This window comes from Sus scrofa, chromosome 7 (assembly GCF_054392235.1).
Source record: "Sus scrofa isolate SSC_HxYL_T2T_F1_AM1 chromosome 7, Sscrofa_HxYL_maternal_Yorkshire_Landrace_v2.0, whole genome shotgun sequence".
Lineage (NCBI taxonomy): Eukaryota > Metazoa > Chordata > Mammalia > Artiodactyla > Suidae > Sus > Sus scrofa.
The window spans coordinates 12,388,217-12,408,508 of NC_139389.1; the positions used below are offsets into that span (position 1 = coordinate 12,388,217).

The window sequence follows — 20,292 nt, forward strand, 5'->3', positions numbered from 1 at the left end:
CACATTTGGAAGTACAGAAACTTCCAAAATATAAAAATTACTCATAATCCTACCAACATGATATATCCATTATTTATATTTTGATTATTTTTGGCATGTATATATATAAAATATTCAATGTACATGTATTAAAAATTCACATTTACCCATGTATATTTACCGAATTAAAATAATTCTGAATATATAGTTTCAAATTCTACTTTATTTCGCTTAACACTGTCTTGTAATTCAAATTATGGGATAGAATCAACTTTTTTTTTTTTTTTGTCTTTTTAGGGCTGTACCTGCGGCATATGGAGGTTCCCAGGCTAGGGGTCGATTCGGAGCTATAGCTGCTGGCCTACACCACAGCCACAGCAATACCAGATCCGAGCCATGTCTGCAACCTACACCACAGCTCATGGCAATGCCGGATCCTTAACCCACTGAGCAAAGCCAGGGATCGAACCCACAATCTCATGGTTCCTAGCTGGATTCATTTCCGCTGTGTCACAATAGGAACTCCAGAATCAACTATTTTTTAAAGCTAGTTAAAGGCATGACAAAATAAAACTGGAAAAACCTTACAGCATAATTTGTAACTGTCAAAAGCCCTTGGTAAGTGATTTTGGCATATAAGTTAACTGAATTAAATCCTTTTTTTTTTTTTTTTTTGGTGTGTATGTGTGTCTTTTTAGGGCCTCACCCATGGCATATGAAGTTCCCAGGCTAGGGGTTAAATCAAAGCTGCAACTGCAGGCCTATACCACAGCCACAGCAACATGAGATCTGAGCGGCATCTGTGACCTACATCATAGCTCACAGCAATGCCAGATCCTTAACCCACTGAGTGAGGCCTGGGATTGAACCTGCATCCTCAAGGATGCTAGTCGGGTTTGTTAACCACTGAGCCATGAAGGGAACTCCCTGAACTATATCTTAATCAATCAGCAAGTATCACTTGAGTCCTAAGAGTGGAATCATCCTCGGAGGCAGGCTTGGGGTATGTGGTGGTGGGTAAGACAGTCCCAACGCTGGGAGTTGACATTTTAGAGCCTCAGAAATCAGGGAAATGCTGGGGGAAAAAAATGTAATTGTAATGTATACATGTAAGGATAACCTGACCCCCTTGCTGTACAGTGGGAAAATAAAAAAAATATTAAAAAAAAAAAAAAAGAAATCAGGGAAATGCAATTTATTTGAGTGAACAGGGCTCAATTTGCTTTCATACTACCTAGAAAGTATGGTTTTGCAAAGCAAGGGAATCATATAAACCATACTCCAAGAATAACAATTTCCTTACAAGAAGGAACCATAATCGCCTTAAAAATGTCCAATGGAATACAAATATTGAGTTAATTACAAATGAATAGCTAATAGGTCTGTGCTATTGCAGTCAGTAAAATATTTATGTTGTAAGGGGCAATTTGGTTGCAGCAAAACAACCATTCCTTATATTAAATCAACATTGTAAATTAAAAAAACGAATATCTATTCAAGCAGCTGTATATGCTAAACTGGCGAATATAGGAACTAAAAATGATGCAGTTATATTCATTTTATGCTTTTGACTTTCTCTAAGCATGTGGGTGAGGGTTTATTCTTCCAAAAAACCTTATGAGCTTCACAGATGTTATTTCCTTTTTTTTTCTTTCTTTCTTTCTTTTTTTTTTTTTTTTGTATTTTTAGGGCTGAACCCGGGGCATATGGAGGTTCCCAGGCTAGGGGTCAAATTGGAGCTGTAGCTGCTGGCCCATGCCCTAGCCACAGCCACATCAGATCCGAGCCGCACCTGCGACCTACACCACAGCTCACGGCAATGCCAGGTCCTTAACCCACCGAGCGAGGCCAGGGATCCAACTTGCGTCCTCATGGATGCTAGTCAGATTCATTTCTGTTGAGCCACGACGGGAACTCCCAGATGTTAATATTTCTAATTAATACTAGTCCCATTTCAGTCGGTCAGGAAAGAGGAAATGCATAGCAAACGATATGAATATGCTAATCTGTTCTTCAAAACACCAATATTTAAACATTTGACTTCTTTCTCTACTGGACCAAGTGATGCTGCAAAATTTCTGTAATATAATGACTGTTTGATTAAATCCAGGGCAGGCCAGAGGCAAAAAGCCAGTTAGCTCTACATCATGTTGTTGATACACATTTTCTTAAATCACATTTTCTTTAAATCAACTAGTCAAGGCATTTTGCAAATCTGACCTACTTCTCTTTTGTAAAGCTGGAAGGAATATTAGAAAAACAGAAGAACTGAACATCTCAGTGCATGCCAAGGAGAAGAGAGTGCTTTGGAAGAAAGGTTGGCACAGAGCCGGAATCCTCTCACAGCCCTGGCCTCCTCAGACCCAGAGCCAGACCAGTGAGAAAGCAGAGAAAAGCAATTAAAAGCAGCAGAAAATACGGGGAGAAAAGAAGAGGATGAAGAAGAAGTGGAGCGAGAACAGGGGAGAAAACGCACAGGTGGAAGAGATGGGTGAGTCAGGAAGAAACTGCAAACACGTAAATCCCTCCACCATGGAAATGTGGTAACTCCATTTAGTCTGTTATACATTGAGACCCAAACCTGTCCATTTTGAGGAAGTGGGTTCCATTTGGTAAGTAAGTGTCATTTCTGAGATGCCAAGGGCCCATGTATGCTATCCATGGACTCCTTTATAGTAGTATTAATAGCTAAGACCAGGAGTTCCCATTGTGGCGCAGTGGTTAATGAATCTGACTAGGAACCATGAGGTTTCGGGTTCAATCCCTGGCCTTGCTCAGTGGGTTAAGGATCCGGCGTTGCTGTGAGCTGTGGTGTAAGTTGCAGACTCGGCTCAGATACCGAGTTGCTGTGGCTCTGGTGTAGGCCAGTGGCTATGGCTCCGATTAGACCCCTAGCCTGGGAACCTCCATATGTCATGGAAGCAGCCCTAGAAAAGGCAATAAGACAAAAAAAAAAAAAAAAAAAGCTAAGACCATGAAAATGTGGCTGGGGTAGAGTGGAGAAGGTAGGGACGAGAGCTTTCTATGGCAGGGAGCAGGCATGTGATAGGATCCTAGACCAGGCCCGAGAGGATGTTCTGGTCTTAGCTACAGTTCAGGCTCATTCCTTTCCTTCAAATCTGCAACCATCATGTCTTTCTTATGCCCACTATGGCTAGATACTATGCTTCTACTTACAGGTCATCCGGCCACAACTTGAAGATGATCTAACGTACTCTTTGTGCCTTGGTTTTTCCATGGACGCAACTGCTACTTCCTTCATTTTCTGTCTGCCTCACGGACGTGTTGTCGTGCACCAGCAAAAGGCAATCATTAGCAATGGCCAAGTGGAAGGCAAATGACAAACAGAGCTTTGGATCTGTTCCACCCACGTTTCTCGGTGGTGGAATCCAGCCCATTCCTGGAGGTAGTTTGGAAACCACTTCTTTCTGAGGTTAATGGCATCACACCCAGGTTAGACCTGTTTATCTCCTCAATGTACTTAGGAACTTTGTAGCACTCTTCTTACCCCAGGTTACAACCTAGTTACACATCAACATGTAATGCCAGTGTCTTTCTATAAATAGACACAATATTGCATGGGAATCACCATGACATAAACCACATGATACCACTGAAATGACATTCTAATGATGTAGCAATCACTCAATAAACAAATTAACAGTTGCTGTGCACCTAGAATGGCACCAGAAGCTTTTAGGATGAGGAACAAGGGGAAAAAAAAAAAAGACAGTGTCCCCATTAAAAAAGGAATTTACAATCCAGTTGGGAAAAAATAAAACTCACACGTAACAAAATTAGAGGACAAAATCATATTCAGTTAAGCGCAAAATTGCAGAATATAGTCAATTAGCAAGCTAGAGGGTTTACTAGAAGAAACAGACACTTTACAACTTTTCTTACTGTAAAACCATAGTGCAAGTCGGCTTCAACATCAAATCTGGTTTCCCACAACTGATTAACCTAAAAACGGTTTAGCCCAACACTAATCCTTTAATTTAACAATCTATAAATGCCTTCTATAATAAGTTCCACAGAGCCCTTTCTTGGATTCATAGTGATGAGTTACCACTAGCCTGCTCTCTGATGCTTGTTTTAATGAGCACCTCTGGACCTTAATGAAATATCATAGGTCCCAGTGAGCAACAATTCAAGAGAGAATGTCTCCAAAGGTATAAATGGTGATGCATCAACAGCAGCATGTTACTCTGGGTTCACAGTGTTGAGAGGATGCTGTGGGGTCTGGAGGGTACCGTGCACCTCCAGATCAGCAGTCCCCACCTCTGTCTGACGTGGAGATAAGCTGGGGGCTGGGATAAAAGGAGAAAACCCCAGCACACAAATATTATAGGAATATTGTTGAAGGAGAGGCTTCCAGAGGAAAGAAATATGTCTGTTCAACATATAACACCTTTGGTGAACCCCTGCACGTTTTCTTCTATTTTTCCAAGGAAAAGAGGAGAGCATGGCATTAGCCAGAGCCCCTGAAAACATCAAATTGCACAGAAATGCACAAAGCCTGACCAGCTTCGGGGCAGTAGTGAGCCCTGACTTTGCTTTGGAAGAACACTTCCCGGGTGGGCTGTGAAAAGGCACCTGCTCTCCCACACACCTGGTGACTTGGCAGAAGTGCCACAAGGACAGCAGATGAGAGAGGCTGGATCAAATCAGGTCAGTCCCTTGCCCCCAGCAAACAGAGCCCAGATGTGCCCAGACCCCAACATGACATCGAAAGAACATCAACAGTCAGAAAGGACTGACTGTAAATGGGTGCAGCAACTACAGGAAACAATATGGAGGTGCCTCAAAAAACTAAAAATATGAGCCGGTAATCCCACTCCTGGGCATATATGTAGACAAAACTATAATCTGAAAAGATACATGCACCCTTATGTTCATAGCAACACTACTCACAATAGCCAAGACATGGAAACAACCTAAATGTCCATTGACAGATGTATATATATCTATACACCACATCTTTATCCATTCATGCATATACACACACATATATACACACACACACACAATGGAATATTACTCAGCCATAAAAATTGAATGAAATAATGCCACCTGCAACAACACTGATGGACCCAGAGATTATCATACTAAGCGAAGTAAAACAGAAAAAGAGAAATACCATATGATCTCACTTATAGGTGGAATCTACAATACAACTCAAATCAACCTATCTATGAAATAGAAACAGACCTACAGACATAGAGGACAGACTTGCGGTTGCCAAGCGGGAGGGAAGGACTGGGAGCTTGAGATTAGCAGATGACATACACAATGGATAAGCAATAAGGTCAATATCCTGTGATAAACCATAATGGAAAAGAATATGAAACATACATATAACTGAATCACTGCTGTACAGCAGAAATTAACACAACACTGTACATCAGTTTACTTCAACCAAATTGAAAAAAAGAAAAGAACACCCAGGAGAAAGGTGTACTACCGAGAGCGCTGGGATTATCAGGAAGGCACAAGGATTTGGAAAGGACGAATTATTGCCCAAGCTCCACTTCACTGACTCCCATGACTAAGCCATCTTCAATAGAAAACTTTTTTTTTCTTCCCCAAGCACAAGTAGTTAAACTTTAAGAACTACAGCCCTGATGCTTAGTCCAAAGCAACTATCTGTGGGAAAAGTGTCTCTGAGGACACAGCTGTCAATGATTCTGCCATTCCTTTATCCACTACAGGTAACGTGTATTCCTTGCCCACCCAATGTCCCTCCACGCCTGGTTACAAAAAGAGGAGAGGTTAAAAATCCTTCACTTGTCAATCTCTCACCTGGATGATCACGGCAGTTTCTGAGGACGCAGATAGAACCCTTTCTTCAATTCTGGATCATGAGACAGGCTGGGCAGTATCAACTCCTTGTGATATGTAAATAAGTACTGGGGAAACTCCCCTGATAGCATCTGTATCTTTGTTTTCTCCTCTTTATTGTCCTCCTATGATTGTCAATAACTTAAGGGCTCTCTCAAATCCACCCTGAGCTGTCCGTGCCCCGTTCTTTTTTTTTTTTTTTTAATTTTCTTTTTGGGGCTGCCCTCTCGGCATATGGAAGTTCCCAGGCTAGGTGTGCAACTGGAGCTGCAGCTGCGGGTCTAGGCCGTAGCAATGTCAGATCCGAGTCACGTCTTTGACCTACACCACAATGTGGATCCTTAACCCACTAAGTGAAGCCAGGGATTGAACCCATGTCCCCAAGGGTACCAGTCGGGTTCTTACCCTGCTGAGCCAGAACGGGAACACCTATGCCCTGCTCTGATATGGGTCAGCATCACCTGTGTTAGACCAACAATGATTAGAGACTCCAAATAGTTCCAGCTACCTGCTCTGGACAACACATTCCCTAGTGAATATATTCCATGGCCTCTATGTTTCCTTCTGCTGTAAGAAAAGATTCAATAGAAAAAGAAAGAGGGATCGGGGAGAGGGGGAAAAAGCCTGACAAAAATGGACTCTCTGTCCAATTAGCTGTAGAGTTTCCAACAGGGTTTAACTTCAGACACGGTGCAATTTAATGCTCGCCACAAACCCTGGGCACTGGTGTTTCTTACCCCCACAGCACGGCTGCCTGCAGGATGGCACACAGAACACTAATAGCACACTTATTATTAGATTTTCTGCATGGTTACATAAGCCTACAAAAGGGGAAAATGTAAATGATTCAGGAAGATATTCTTCATGTGGTTCTCATGAAATCTTTAATATCTTAAGACTTAGGAAGAACCCTCCTGGCAAGCTACAATCAATTTTCATGCTTCATTAGGGAAAAAAAAGCCCTTTCCATAAAGTCAAGGAGATGGCTATAGGCAATGGAGGTAAAAATTACACCCTGGACTGAACAAAACCCCCAAGGCACTTTGGACTAAATCCTTCCTTGGTGCCCACGGCATATCAGAAATGAAAGAGAATATTCGCTTGGGGTCTGTGGGGATTGTATTTGGACTAGTCCGTCTACCCACAGGATTTCACTTAATCCAGCAGAGGTCATGATCGATCAGCCAATTTTTTTCAATGAATTTGAAGAGATCATAGGTTAAGGCCCCATCCAAAAAAACCCACGTGGTAATGACAGGAAGGAAAGAGCTGACATGAGACTTGGGGAGCGGGGATGGGCTGGTGGAAAAAAAGGAGACTGAAGGACGACCCCCGCCCCCACAACACACACATGGAGTTTCTTCAAAAGTAAAAGTCAATCACACCAGCGTATTATTTTCCTTTGAATTTAAAAACTGTAGCTTTTCCAGACAGTTTTCCCTTCGTTACTTAAAAACCAAGGATTCCAAAATACATTTCGTAAAAATGCCATTTCCATTATGTTTCTGCCACTTGAATAATAGTTGGCAAACTCTGAATTCACTTTTTTTTTTTCTTTGAAAAACAAGATGTTGACACCACGTTCTGTTCTTTTGGTCTCAAAATAACCTGTCTTTAAAATTGCTCGATTTAAAAGCATGAGCATACTGTAGTTACGTTCAACTCAAGGAAGTTGCTGTGCACAGAGAATGGTACACATTCCTGAAGGGTGAAAAGTGTACACAGAGATACCTGCCATCTAGGCTAGGCATCTAGTCAGCTAATTCAAAAATTGTTTAATTAATCATTCATTCATTCCTTTGATGAGTACTTTCATCAATTTCCAGTATCAAGAATTATACCATAAGAACTCTGCCTATTTAAATAAATGTGAGAAAAAAGAATGTATACATGTATGTGTAACTGGGTCACCATGCTGTACAGTAGAAAAAAATACACATATATAGATGATAAAAAAGAAAAAACTAGAGGAAAATAAATCAAGTCATAATGGATCATATTTATAACTTCAAATTAAAAAAAGCCACATGATTAATGTTTCTGCCCAAAGCCAAAAGATATGTTAACCTCAAAAGAAGTAAGTCTGAAGCCATTTCACTGGCCTGAACAAGGCACCTGCTCCAAAGACTTGTAGAAAAGTCAGCTGATTGGTCACATGGTCACGGCCCATTCTTACCACCCCTCAAGTCCGTTTTCCTTTTTTTTTTTTTTTTTTTTTGGCTTTTTAGGGCTGAACCCGCAGCATATGGAGGTTCTCAGGCTAGGGGTTGAATCGAAGCTGCAGCTGCTGGTCTACGCCACAGCCACAGCCACACCAGATCCGAGCCTTGTCTGTGATCTACACCACAACTCCTGGCAATACTGGATCCTTAACCCACTGAGTGGGAAGGATCAGACCTGTGTCCTCATGGTTATTAGTCAGATTCATTTCCTCTGAGCCACAAGGGGAACTCCATCAAGTCCATTTTCAAATGGTCATCCAGACACGGCTCTTCCTATTGGCAAGATCTAAGGCAAAGGGCCTGCCTATCTTGCAAGTTAAGTCCAGAGTCTGGAGAGGGCTTCCTGCCTCCCACCTTCCCTTCCAATCACAGAGCACCTACTGGCATCAGATCATCCTGGCTCTGTGAGGCGCCAGAGGGCCACAGGTGGACAGATTACACTCCCTGTTCTCCAGGCGAGACAGGCACCAAAGAGTGTCCCAGCACAGTGCTGTCACGGCTACTCCAGTGCAGGTGGGGGCGGGGCGGGGGGAACAGTGCTAGGAACAGACAGGAAAAAGACTGAGCACGAGTGGGTCTGCCGTCGGGAACAGAGAAGACAGGATCTATAGTTAATCCTGTGAAGACGAGCGGCCACAGAGGACAGGACCTTGTTTCCACACCCGGTGAGGAATGCGTGTAGACGTGATGGCAGAAGAGGGTGTGGTGGGCTTGGGGAATGGCGTGCGATTTCTCACGGCAGCGGAGTGCGTTCCAGCTCTATTATAATGAAGCATCATTATCAATCACAGCGTGTATACGGAATAGGACCAGCGATTTAGCGCCCTTGGTGACAGTGAAGCCTTAAGCGCCTTCCAGCTACATGCCATGATGGGGAGAGCAGTCTCGGGACCAGCGATCAGCCCTCTGTGCTGGCTACTGGGCTCGGCCACGGGTCCCTCCCAGACACCCCGCCCATCGCCACCGGGTGCTGCTACTCAGGCCGCTCTCCTTCCCTCTGCCCATTCCAGATCGCCTTGGTCTTGGAAGCTTGGGTCAAGTGCATCTCCTGCCTATGCCCCCTTCCCCCCTAGAGACTCAGACCATTTACTGCTCGCCTGTGCTAACTCGCATGGTGCCCTGTGTCAGAACCACCACATACCTTAATGTACACATCGCTTTACCACTACAAAGCTCACACGCATCATTCCCGCCAACACCCATAATAATCCTTTAAGACTGCCATTAGGCCCAGGCTCCACATCAGTAAACTGAGGGTCAGAGAAGTTACATCCCGTGGTCTCAGAACAGGAAAACTTGTGGAGCCAAGACTGGGCTCCGAACCTTCTGAGCCTATGAGCAGTGCTCTTTTTCCTGTACTACTATTGACTTCTTAAACTAGGATGCTGTTTGGAGTTCCCATCATGGCTCGGTGGTTAACGAAGCCGACTAGGAACCATGAGGATGCGGGTTCGATCCCTGCCCTTGCTCAGTGGGTTAACGATCCAATGTTGCCGTGAGCTGTGGTGTAGGTCGCAGATGCGGCTCGGATCCCATGTTGCTGTGGCTCTGGCGCAGGCTGGGGGCTACAGCTCCGATTAGACCCCTAGCCTGGGAACCTCCAAATGCTGCACATGTGGCCCTAGAAAAAGACAAAAAAAAAAAAAAAGGATGCTGTTTGTTTAGAATGAATATATGGTTTATCTTCTACAATGTAAATAAACTATTTGGAAGAACGTCCTCCCATCACATTTCTTTGTGTCCTTCATGACACAATGCAACATAAGCACAGTGGAGACTCCTTCATGTGGTCAGTTTATCAGTGACCCTGTAATGAACACCTCATTTGTGCTAGCTGGGCACAGGGCTAGGTATTAGGGTAACAAAGACCAAAAAAAAATGCAGTTGAGACTGCACATCTTATTAGCAGACAGATATGTGTAGAGGTCACCATAACGCAGGGAAATAGATGGCTCTACAGAGAAGGGGTCCAGGAGATGCTGGCAGGGATGAGAAGGCAGCAACTGAGTCTGCGCACAGGTACACAGGTAGGTAGAGACACCTCATTTCTGAAGAGCTCCTCAAGATGGGTCTTGAAAGGATATACTAACTGGCTTAGGAACTAAAGAGAGAGGGAAGAGGGAGTTCCCTGGTGGCACAGCAGGTTAAGGATCTGGCATTGCCACTGCAGTGGCTTGGGTTGCTGCCGCGGTGCAGGTTCAATCCCTGGCCTGGGAACTTCTGCATGCCATGGGTGTGGCAAAAAATACGGTAAGAAAATAAAGATTCCTATAACAATAACAACAAAAAGGGAGGGAAGAAAGGAAAACAAGAAAGAGGGAGCAAAATTAGCAAGTACAGGAGGGCCGGCATGGACAGGGGACGTCTGCCTGGTGGGGAATATCATGTTTCTGCTTTCTGAAAACATGCATTGGTGTGCTGCAGGATTCCTGACAAGCCAGGACGTGAACTTCTCTGACTGCGCTGGGGAGGCGATCCAGCTGTCCATCACTGACTGGTGAGTTCCCCAATGTGCCGAGAGTGCGTGCACAGTGCAATGCTGCCATGGAAACAAAGCATCAAGCTCCCCCCGCCCACTCACACACCCCCCCCCCCCCCCACCAAGAGGGACCTTTATGACCCAAGCCCACGGGACTGAGACTCCATCTCGCACCTGTTCACAAACTTTCAAGGGGTGCCTCCTGCATGCCAGGTGGGCCAATAGTATGAAAAACTAAGCTCAACAGTCCTTCAATATGATGAGGCAGCAGACTGTGTCCTGGTTCCAGGCTTATTTAGAGGCTTGCTCATGCTCTGATATTTCGGCAGGTTCCTGTATCTGGATCCCTGTGTTTGGGCTCTTTCAGAGACAGAGTAAGGAACTGGCATCCACGTGATGTTTTTTAAAGACTTCCTTACCCGAAAATGCCAGACACATTTCAGATGTCAAACCGAACGCGGTGCTCGGGCTGGGTGACTGATGGCTGTGAGGGCTCTTAAGTGGGTGTAGAAGCCTGTCTGGCTGATTGTCTTCTCTGCGCACGCGCGTCCCCGTGTTCTCAGGCTTGGAGGCCATAAATAGCTCTTGGGGGAGGGTGAGATTACATCACAGACCCAAGGGGGCCCTGTTCCCTGAATCAATGAATGCTCGACACTCCTCTCCCCCAAAGGGGACTTTGGTGAACGAAGGGCGGGCTGCTGGGCTCAGCCCGACCCCTCAAAACCATCACTCGCGAGCTCTGGGAGAGGCCCAGTGGTGTCCCGCTTAAATCCGTATGTTGGAGTCCTGAGCCTTGTACTTCAGAATGGGACCCGCTCTGGAATTAGGGCTGTCGCAGATGTAAGCTGTTAAAATGGGGTCAGACCATGGGCCCCTAAGCGCAGGTGGCTGGTGTCCTTCTACAAAGAGGAAATCTGGAGTTAGGCTGCCATGAGCCAAGGAACAGAGAAGGCTGAACCAGACCCTTTCTGGCACCTGCAGAGGGAGCATGGCCCTGACGTCACCTTCATTTTAGATTTCTAGTCCCCGGGGCTGTGAGAGCACGTTTCTGTTGTTTAAGCCACTCAGTTTGTGGTGCTTTGCTCTGCCCTGTGGTAAATACAGGTGTACCATGCTCTCTGTGGCTGAAGGACTGACTTCATCATCTAGCCACTGGGATTCCGTTATCGTGCAGTGGGACCACCACCCACCTCCTTCCAGCTTACACGGTACCCATGCACCCAAGCCACAGACTTTTTCCTGAACATGAAAGACAGCGACAATAAAGCACCTTCTATGAGCCCGTGACCTGGCCTCCCGCTCCACCAGAATGGACAACTCTATCGTCCCGGTTACACACACTTGGCCTTAGGAGGACTCCACTATTTCTCAGGTAAGTACCAAACCTCTCGCCAGTCCGAGGTGCTGCCCATGGAGTTTTGTGGCATCTTATTAATACCGTATTCAATCTAAGAGCCACTGACATTTCTAAGTTGATACATGTCTATACTCACAGCTTTACAGCCCTGCATTATACAGAATGGAAGTTGATTCAAAATAGATCAAACAGCCTAAGTTGAGGCTCCACTAATTGGTAATTGGCTACCATCAGGAATTTTACCCACCGAGGAACTAAACATGTCTTTGGAAGTTTCTGCTCTTCTGGAAAATAGGATTAGCTAAGAAAATTAGCAATGCAAAGAAGCTAGGGGTGGAGGAGTTCCCATCACATGTTCAGTGGAAACGAATCTGACTAACATCCATGAGGATGAGGGTTCAATCCCTGGCCTCACTCAGTGGGTTAAGGCCCTGGCATTGCCATAAGCTGTGGTGTTGGTTGCAGATGCGGCTTAGATCTGGCATTGCTGTGGTTGTGGGGTAGGCGGGCAGTTGTGGACACAGTCTTTTTTTCTTTTTTCTTTTTTTTTTTTTGTCTTTTTGCCATTTCTTGGGCCGCTCCCGCAGCATATGGAGGTTCCCAGGCTAGGGGTCCAATCAGAGCCGTAGCCACCGGCCTACGCCAGAGCCACAGCAACTCGGGATCTGAGCCGAGTCTGTGACCTACACCACAGCTCACGGCAACGCTGGATCCTTAACTCACTGAGCAAGGCCAGGGATCGAACCCACAACCTCATGGTTCCTAGTCAGGTTCGTTAACCACTGCGCCACGACGGGAACTCCTGTGGGTGCAGTCTTAAAAAGACAAAAAAAAGACCAAAAAAAAAAAAAAAAAAAAAAAAAAAAAGCAGCAGCAGCAGCTAGGGATAGGGTGAGAGGACAGGGATGTTTAAACCATCTATTTTAAAACCTCCACAGCTCTTGTAAAGCAGTTTTCCAATTCCCATTCCTCCTTGGCACTTGCAATGTCTGTGGCTATAAACCCATGTAGGGGTCCTTCCGTGATGTACGTCCCATTTAAAGGAAACGCAAATCCGATACCAGGGAGAGCTGGTTCCAAGCTTTTAGGTCTTGGCCAACATTTTCTGGGGCGGCATGGAGGGCAGGGTGGAAGGGAGGGTGGGGAAATACGCTCTGGTGCCCAGCACACAAAGACCGCCTAAACCACCTTTTTTATACCTCTCTGCCCCAAGTTCCAATTCATGTGGCAATGGTGCCTCATCTTGCCTCTCACCTCACCCTCCCCTCTCCTAGAAGCCCCCAACACTGGGTGTTCTCATCACCCCCTCACCACTGCTGTACATCTCTTGCAGGGCCATCTGGCCTAATCTCAGCTTCATCATTTGCTTCCTGATCCCACAGCAGAGGGCAGGCTAGACAAGCAGAGGACGAGTCCCTCTGATGGTGAGGGAGGGAGAGGATTGCAATAGCTATGATCTGTCTTTTTTTTTTTTTTTTTTCCTTTTATTCATGGCACACTCCGTATGAACTCAGGCAGAACTCAAGGACATCTACTTGGGAATACTTTGTGACACCGAACTTAATCCCCTTGAGCTCTTTATGCTACTAAATGCACTTTTAAATTATATTTCCTTGTCTTTTTCCAAACTATAAAATTTAGTCTTTCACTTAATGGGAGAGGCAGCAGAGCTTAATACTCATAGTAAACGCTTATAATATTTCATCCATTATTGATGACAATTAATATTGGATGTATACCCCAATAATTCACCACTTATTAAAACATAATTCTTAAACTATAAGTTGCCCACACACACTTTCTTGTTTACGGTCATTAGAGCATTCTGCTAATAGCCTTTCCTGAATAATTTATCTATTTAACATCTAAGTGCCTGGCACTTAGCTAGTAACCTGGAGACAACAGTGGGTAAGGTACCATCATTCTTGTTCACATGGATGCTGGGGTTAACACACAAGGAAATTAATTTGACTTGGGGTGCTCTCTTTTGGCCAACAAGGTAGAGGCCAGTGTGCGAGCACAGAAAAAGGATTAACCTGAGATCCTGCTGTGAAGCACTGGGAACTGACTACATCTAGTCCCTTATGATGGAGCATGATGGAGGATAATGTGAGAAAAAGAATGTATATATGTATGACTGGGTCACCTTGCTGTACAGCAGAAAACTGACCGAACCCTATAAACCATCTATAATGGAAAAAAAATCATTAAAAAAAAGAGATTAACCTGTCTTTGAAAAGGTTATGAATGCAATACCCACTACAGGCTACTTCACTTTACTGTCATGAACTTGGGTCAGTAAAGGAATTCTCCACTTAAAGAGAAAATCTGGGGTGACTCTACTCATCTGCGAACACAAAGTTAGCCAAGGCCAGTTCAGGACCAGCAATGGTCCTGCCAAGGTTACATGAAGAATGTGGCCTGTACGCTCTCTACACTCTGTCTTAAATTCTATTTGGTAATTCAAGAAACTCATGTACCCTGCTGCGACTTATCTAACAATATTTCGATGCCACATTTTGAATAGCAAGATGATTCCATCTCTTTCACTACCAGATAGTTGTACCTATGGGTCTTCAGATACACCCCTGCCTCTTCTGACTTTCTCCATGTGTCCAAGACAGTCAAAGCTCTCAAAGATACTCGTCCACTGACTGTTTGGGACACAGATTCCATATCAAAAGAATCAGGATGAAACAAAAACTGAACACGGGTGAATCCCTAGAAGGTGCTCTAAAAGCAGTGTGTGACCTTCCTTGGAGTGACTATGAGATGAGATATAAAATAGAACCAAAGACACAGACGACAAGGAACAAAAATGGGTAGCATCTGTTCATAGCTGTTTCCACGTCTGTGAGCCTCAAGACGTCACCCATTCACTGAATAAGCGGTCGCTGGAATCTGTTCTAGGCACATGAAATAGAAGCTCTAGAAGACACGGTTCTTGTTTTCAAGTGTGCGGTACCTACTGGGCAGACACTCTCAAGGGAACAGATAGCCAAAATGCCACATGATGGGTTTCATGGGCAGGAAGCACAGCATGACTCGGTAAGCCTCCTGGGGTGGGGGTGGGAGAAATCAGGGTGGACTCCTTGGAGGTGACAGCAATGTTGAGTTTTGAAGAAAGAACAGTGGGGATGATCCTGCTTCAGTGTTCCTGGGATATCATATGGTCTGGCCCGGGGCAGGGGCATGGACCCATGGAGGAGCAGGATGGGGGCTAGTTGAGTTGGCTAGTGCCAATCACACAAAGGATACAGAGACATAACGTAACAGTTTCTTTCTAACCCCATTTGTTAATTTCCCATTTTGGCTCTAGGATAAAGTGACGACCAACTTGGCATGGAAGGTACTCTCCGATCTATGCGCAGGGGGTGCTCAGTACACCTCAACTGATTTGGTGACTTGAACAGACACACCAAAGTCATTTCCTTCATCTCACAAACACGTCCAGCTTTTCTGAATTATGACCTTGCCTTCAGGAACGAAGAGAAATAAGCTGGTAACTCATTCAAAGAGTAAGTGCAAACATTTCTCTGATAACCTGCGAATCTCAAACTCATTTTCCCTCCTGATAGAGGATTTGGGTCCATGCATCTGATTATCACCAACAGCCTTTCCTATCTTGATCTCCGGTTGGGTCTCTTGTCCTCTCCTTCACCCAGAAGCCTCTTCATCTTCCACAAGATAAAGTGCTTCTAGGTAGAGACAGATGCTCATTCTAAGAGAACAAGCTGTCTTCCCCACACACAATGACACATCCCTGGCTTCATAGCCATCTGCATTAGTGGATTGTTATTATTATTATTTTTTTCTGGCAAAGAAGCCACAATTCAGGAACCTAAGCAAAAATCATTAAGTGAAGGCGGCTCCTCGAAATTCCTATCCATCAGTCTTCCTCCTGGTCCTGCCCTTCCTGAGATGACAATGTGTCAGACTGCTTGGACGGATACCTGCATCCAGCTCTCGGCATGGCTTCTGCTGCTGCTTGGTAGACTGCCGGGGAGAGGTGACAGCCCGTTAAAGGTGAAAGAAGGGAATTTGGGACTGGAGGTGGAGGAGAACATTTGAGCCTCTTTGCAAAGGCACCCGAAAGTCAGCATTCGAGTACTCAAACATTCTTGCTCAGATCTGACTGAGGCTTCAACTTAACATTTTACATAAAATAAGGAGACATGCGTGAGAAAACAACACGGGGCAGGGAGGATGTTGTGTTCTTCTAGAAAGTCAAGAGAGCAAATGGAAGAGTGTCCTGAACTATTCTTACCTGCTCTCAGGGGAAGGAGGACTAGCCTTTATATAGAGTATAACGGGAGACAAAAGAAAGAAAGAAACGCATGTCAGGACTAAAAGAGGTACATACAGAACAATCAGCATAACTCTTCAGGCTGACAGACTGGGTGCCTCTGAAATAGCAACAGAACACCACTCCTTTCTATCACATGTTCAAAGATCTGTTTACCTATTATTCCTTTAAGGACAAGGGTCACGTCTTAGTCATTGTAAATATGATGTGTCTAAGAGCACCTGTATCACAAGAGATTTCATAATAAATGTTTGTTGAATAAATGCGTCTGGAATAAGTGATCCAGCAAACTGATGAATTAGAGATTCATTGGGGAGATCAGTGGCTCAGTGGAGGTCACGAACTAGCACTTCAACTAATCAAGAATCTTGCCCAGAGTCTGTGCGTACAGGTGAAGCCAAAGTCAGGTCCTCCCAGCCCCTCACTGCAGTAAACCCCGCTGCTCTCTGCAGGGTCATCAGAAAGCTCAGCCACAGCCTCTCTGGAGGCAGAATCTGCCTGAGCACTGAATGGAATAGACAAGGTAGAGAGACCAGAACTTCTTCCTTTGAATGCTCAGAACAGATAGCCTCTCCACTGGCCACTGGGTGGAGGTGGTGCCATGCTACTTCGGTTCAGAGCCAGGCTTGGACTGTGCTTGCCGGAGATTCTTGACCAAGGAGGGTCATCTCAAGAGGAGCCTGGGCATTCTGGATTGTGACAGTAACTTGGGGACATGACTAGAATATAATGGGCAGGGACCGATCAGGGATGCTAATTGCACTATAATGAAGAAGGGAGTGCCCGCAGCTGAGGACTGTCCAGCCTGGTTCCTCATGGAACATTAGCAGTTTAAACAGTCTCTAGAATAGACGGTGTGGTCCTAGGGTCCCTCTGTGTTTAATTCTTCTCTCTCCATAAAATATCTTATTGGGTTATCAGATATCCTCTGTCAGGGTCTTTTATATGAGGATATCTCCAAGCGGTATCACTGACTGCCAACATTTATTGAGCAATCACTGCATGACACACATCCCATACCCAACTGAATCTTCACAACAAATTTGGTAGATGCTATTTTTAGAGTCCCAGATGAGTAAACTCATTCAGAGAGAAAAACACAACTTACCAACAAGAGGAGGAACCCCAGGTGTGAACCCGGGTTCCTCTAACCCCAAGTCCATATCCTTGACCATTAAGCATCCTGCTTTTCAAGCTAGGCAAAGTGGACCCAAAGCTTGGTGTGCACAGGGGAGCATGAAGATGCCCCATCCACTGATGGAGTCTCCCAACCAAAGAACCTGCAGCCAAAGTGAAAGAGGCTGGAGGTCCTGGGTGATGCTGCCAGCTGTGGTCCTGGGAAGGATCCCAGCAGCAGCAGTGGGGCACTACTCCTGATGTGTAATCGACTTACTTCTTGCCAAGGTCTCAGCTACTAAAATAGAGAACTTTCCCGAGAGTAGTTCTTCAACACATGAAGTCCCTGGAAACAACGGAGGGTCCAGAGGTTTGTTCTTTTGAGTAACACTAGAATAATATCTACTTTGGCGATACAGATGGACTCTCTCAAGACCCAAGACCACAGGGAGGTGTTCTGCTTTTGAACTCAGGTGCACAAAAATTCTGCCACTTTGCATTCAATCTATTAGATCAGGTCTAGTGTGTACCTTTTAAAGGAAGTCAGCGGTTCTCACCGCTGGCAAGTTCCCAAGTGATGTTTATTGCCATTTGATGGACCATAGCAGAGAGCAGGAATCATCCTGGTAGGAATGCAGTAGGACAGTCACACAGGTAGTTGTAGAAGTCCCAGTGGTGGACCACAGAGGGGGGAACCAAGAGAACTTTGGGATTCCCCGGTAAGTTCATAATCGCTTAAGAATGCCATCTGAATGAGGCAAGCTTGCTCCTAAAGCCATAAATAAAAGTGGGAGCTCTGTCTCAGGTCATCAAGTGGAAGATAAAATGAGGCCTGCATACAAGCTCAGCAAGATCATGATTCTAAGGACGAAGGAGAGGAATTTAAGAGCAAGATGACTTTCCTCATTATATAGACACCTGAGAGGATCCAACATATTTTAGCATGTGTTACCACCCTTTTGCTGATTTGAGTAAGCATCATAACAGTCCTAGTCTGACCTCATAAGGTCAAATACTCTCTTACCAGATACGGAAGAAGCAGCTAATGAAGTAAGCCTGATCTCTCCCTTGAAGAAAGAGGAAAGTGGCAGTCTTTTTCCCAACCCTGCTTTCCTTGGCTTATAGAAATGTAGCCCATCTAATTTTCCGTCTTTGCCTGCCTGATTATATCTCTCACAAGTGTCCTGTCTTCTTGGATAAATACATCTATTTCTTGCCTTTCACTTTATCTCTTGCCCAATTCCCTCTGCGCTGAGACACCAAGAACCTAAACTTCAGTTTAAGTCCAGACACCAGGTGAATGATTCTAATTAAAAAAAAAAAAAAAAAAAAAGTGGGCTCAAGTCTGAATCTGGCTTCTGGCTGGGCTCAAGTCAGTGCTGTTGGTTTTGTAACCGAGCTAGTGCCTGTGAGGCTCCTAGGCACACAAGCCTTTCTGTGTCCCCCATTTCTTGCTTTTAGGGAATAAGCTTTAGCCTCCATGACCTTCCCTGAGTTCCAAAGGGCAGCTGCTAATCCGGGGAGGGAGCAGATGCAGAGACCAGGGAGAGACAGTCAAGAGACAATAGTATAGCCTAGGGGCAGGGTCCTGGTTCCTCCTCGGGAAATATACCTAGCCTTTCTGCAGAACTAAACCCCCCAACAAATGGAAGAACTGCTTGATGAAGCAGCCTTCATTCCAGGAAGAAGGAGGGCCACCAGAACCGGTCTTGGGGCCACTAAACACCAGCTCTGCAAGACAGTACAAGCTTGCTTCTACCCTGATCCTTATCTGTCGCCCTATTTTCCACTCCCCAGTGATAAAACCATCTCCTAATCTCTCCCAAAGGAGGCAGTCTTTAAGGCATTAGCCTGCTGTGGCCCCCTTTGCCCGGCAAAGCAATAAAGCTTTCTTTTCCTCCTTCACCCAAAACTCGGTCTCTGCGCTTCTATTCGACAACAGTAGATGGAGGCCAAGTTTCAGCCACGGTTTCAATTCAATGGAATTAGGAAAAGATGAGATGCCAGGAGGCCATGAGTTCTCACCAAAGCCCAACCAGTAGGATGTGTGTTGATGGAGCATGTCTTTGCCTCTGCTTCCAGGTTACTAAGTGTTTCTAAGCCAAGGTTATCTGTGTTCTCCAGCATCTGGAGCTACTTCATGGACTTGTGAAGATAAAATAAAATGACAGGGTACATGCAAGTAAACTCTGGATATATGATTATAAGAAATACATTATCATCGTTACAGGTAAAAAAAAAAAACAGATGAGCGTCTCCATTCCATAGTTTATGCTGATCAATGCTATCTTCATAGACACAATTATGTTTATCATTCTTCTCTCTTCCCAAGCCCAGGGTACCCAGGTTAAAGACATGAGCCTGCCTCGGTGGCCAATGGAAAACATGAACATTTAGAAATCTGACAACAGGGAAAACTGCCACCTAGACACACATTCCCAGAAGCCACTGCACGAGGAACTCTGCGTGGCAGGCACTGCACGCAGCAGCATTTCCTACGGACCCAGTTCCCAAGCTCTTTTGACTTCCTTCTTGTCTCGAGAGCCCTTCATTTGCTTGTCTCCTCAAGGCTATAAAACTACGGAATCAATGAAGAGGTGGCAGCTGTCTGGGTTCCTGGGCTTATTGGCATTCCTTTCGCTGGAAGAACAACACGGCGGAAGACGCTAGCGTGGGGCACACCTCTGTTCATTGTCCCTCTGGTGAAAAAGAAAACAACGGCAGCAAAGAAGAGCCTCAGCTGAACGCTCTGGAGTCAAGAGGACCACGTGCAAGGCATTGATCGATTCCAGACGCGGGGGGCCAGCCCACGTGCTCGTGGGATGGCAGTGCTTTCACCGTGCTGCAACGAACTGCTCAACTGCATGCCCCTGGAGGGTCCTGCGTACCTTCGCCTTCTGCCAACCTCCCTCACCCTCGCACTGCACGGAACCACGTTCTTGCTAGTCATCTGCCAAAGTAGGATTTCCTTCCTGCGAGGAATGTACACAGA

The 20,292-nt window shown here is 45.3% G+C and overlaps 1 protein-coding gene and 1 long non-coding RNA gene across 3 annotated transcripts in view; one reads left to right on the forward strand and one right to left on the reverse strand.

Annotated features, from left to right (window-relative positions):
* The window catches only part of ATXN1 (ataxin 1), a 417,087-nt gene that overhangs the window by 56,122 nt on the left and 340,673 nt on the right, over positions 1-20,292 (reverse strand). The window lies entirely within an intron of this gene.
* On the forward strand, positions 637-5,843 carry LOC146401196 (uncharacterized). Its single transcript, XR_014809684.1, has 2 exons — positions 637-1,691; positions 2,902-5,843. It is a non-coding gene; the product is annotated as an uncharacterized LOC146401196 (long non-coding RNA).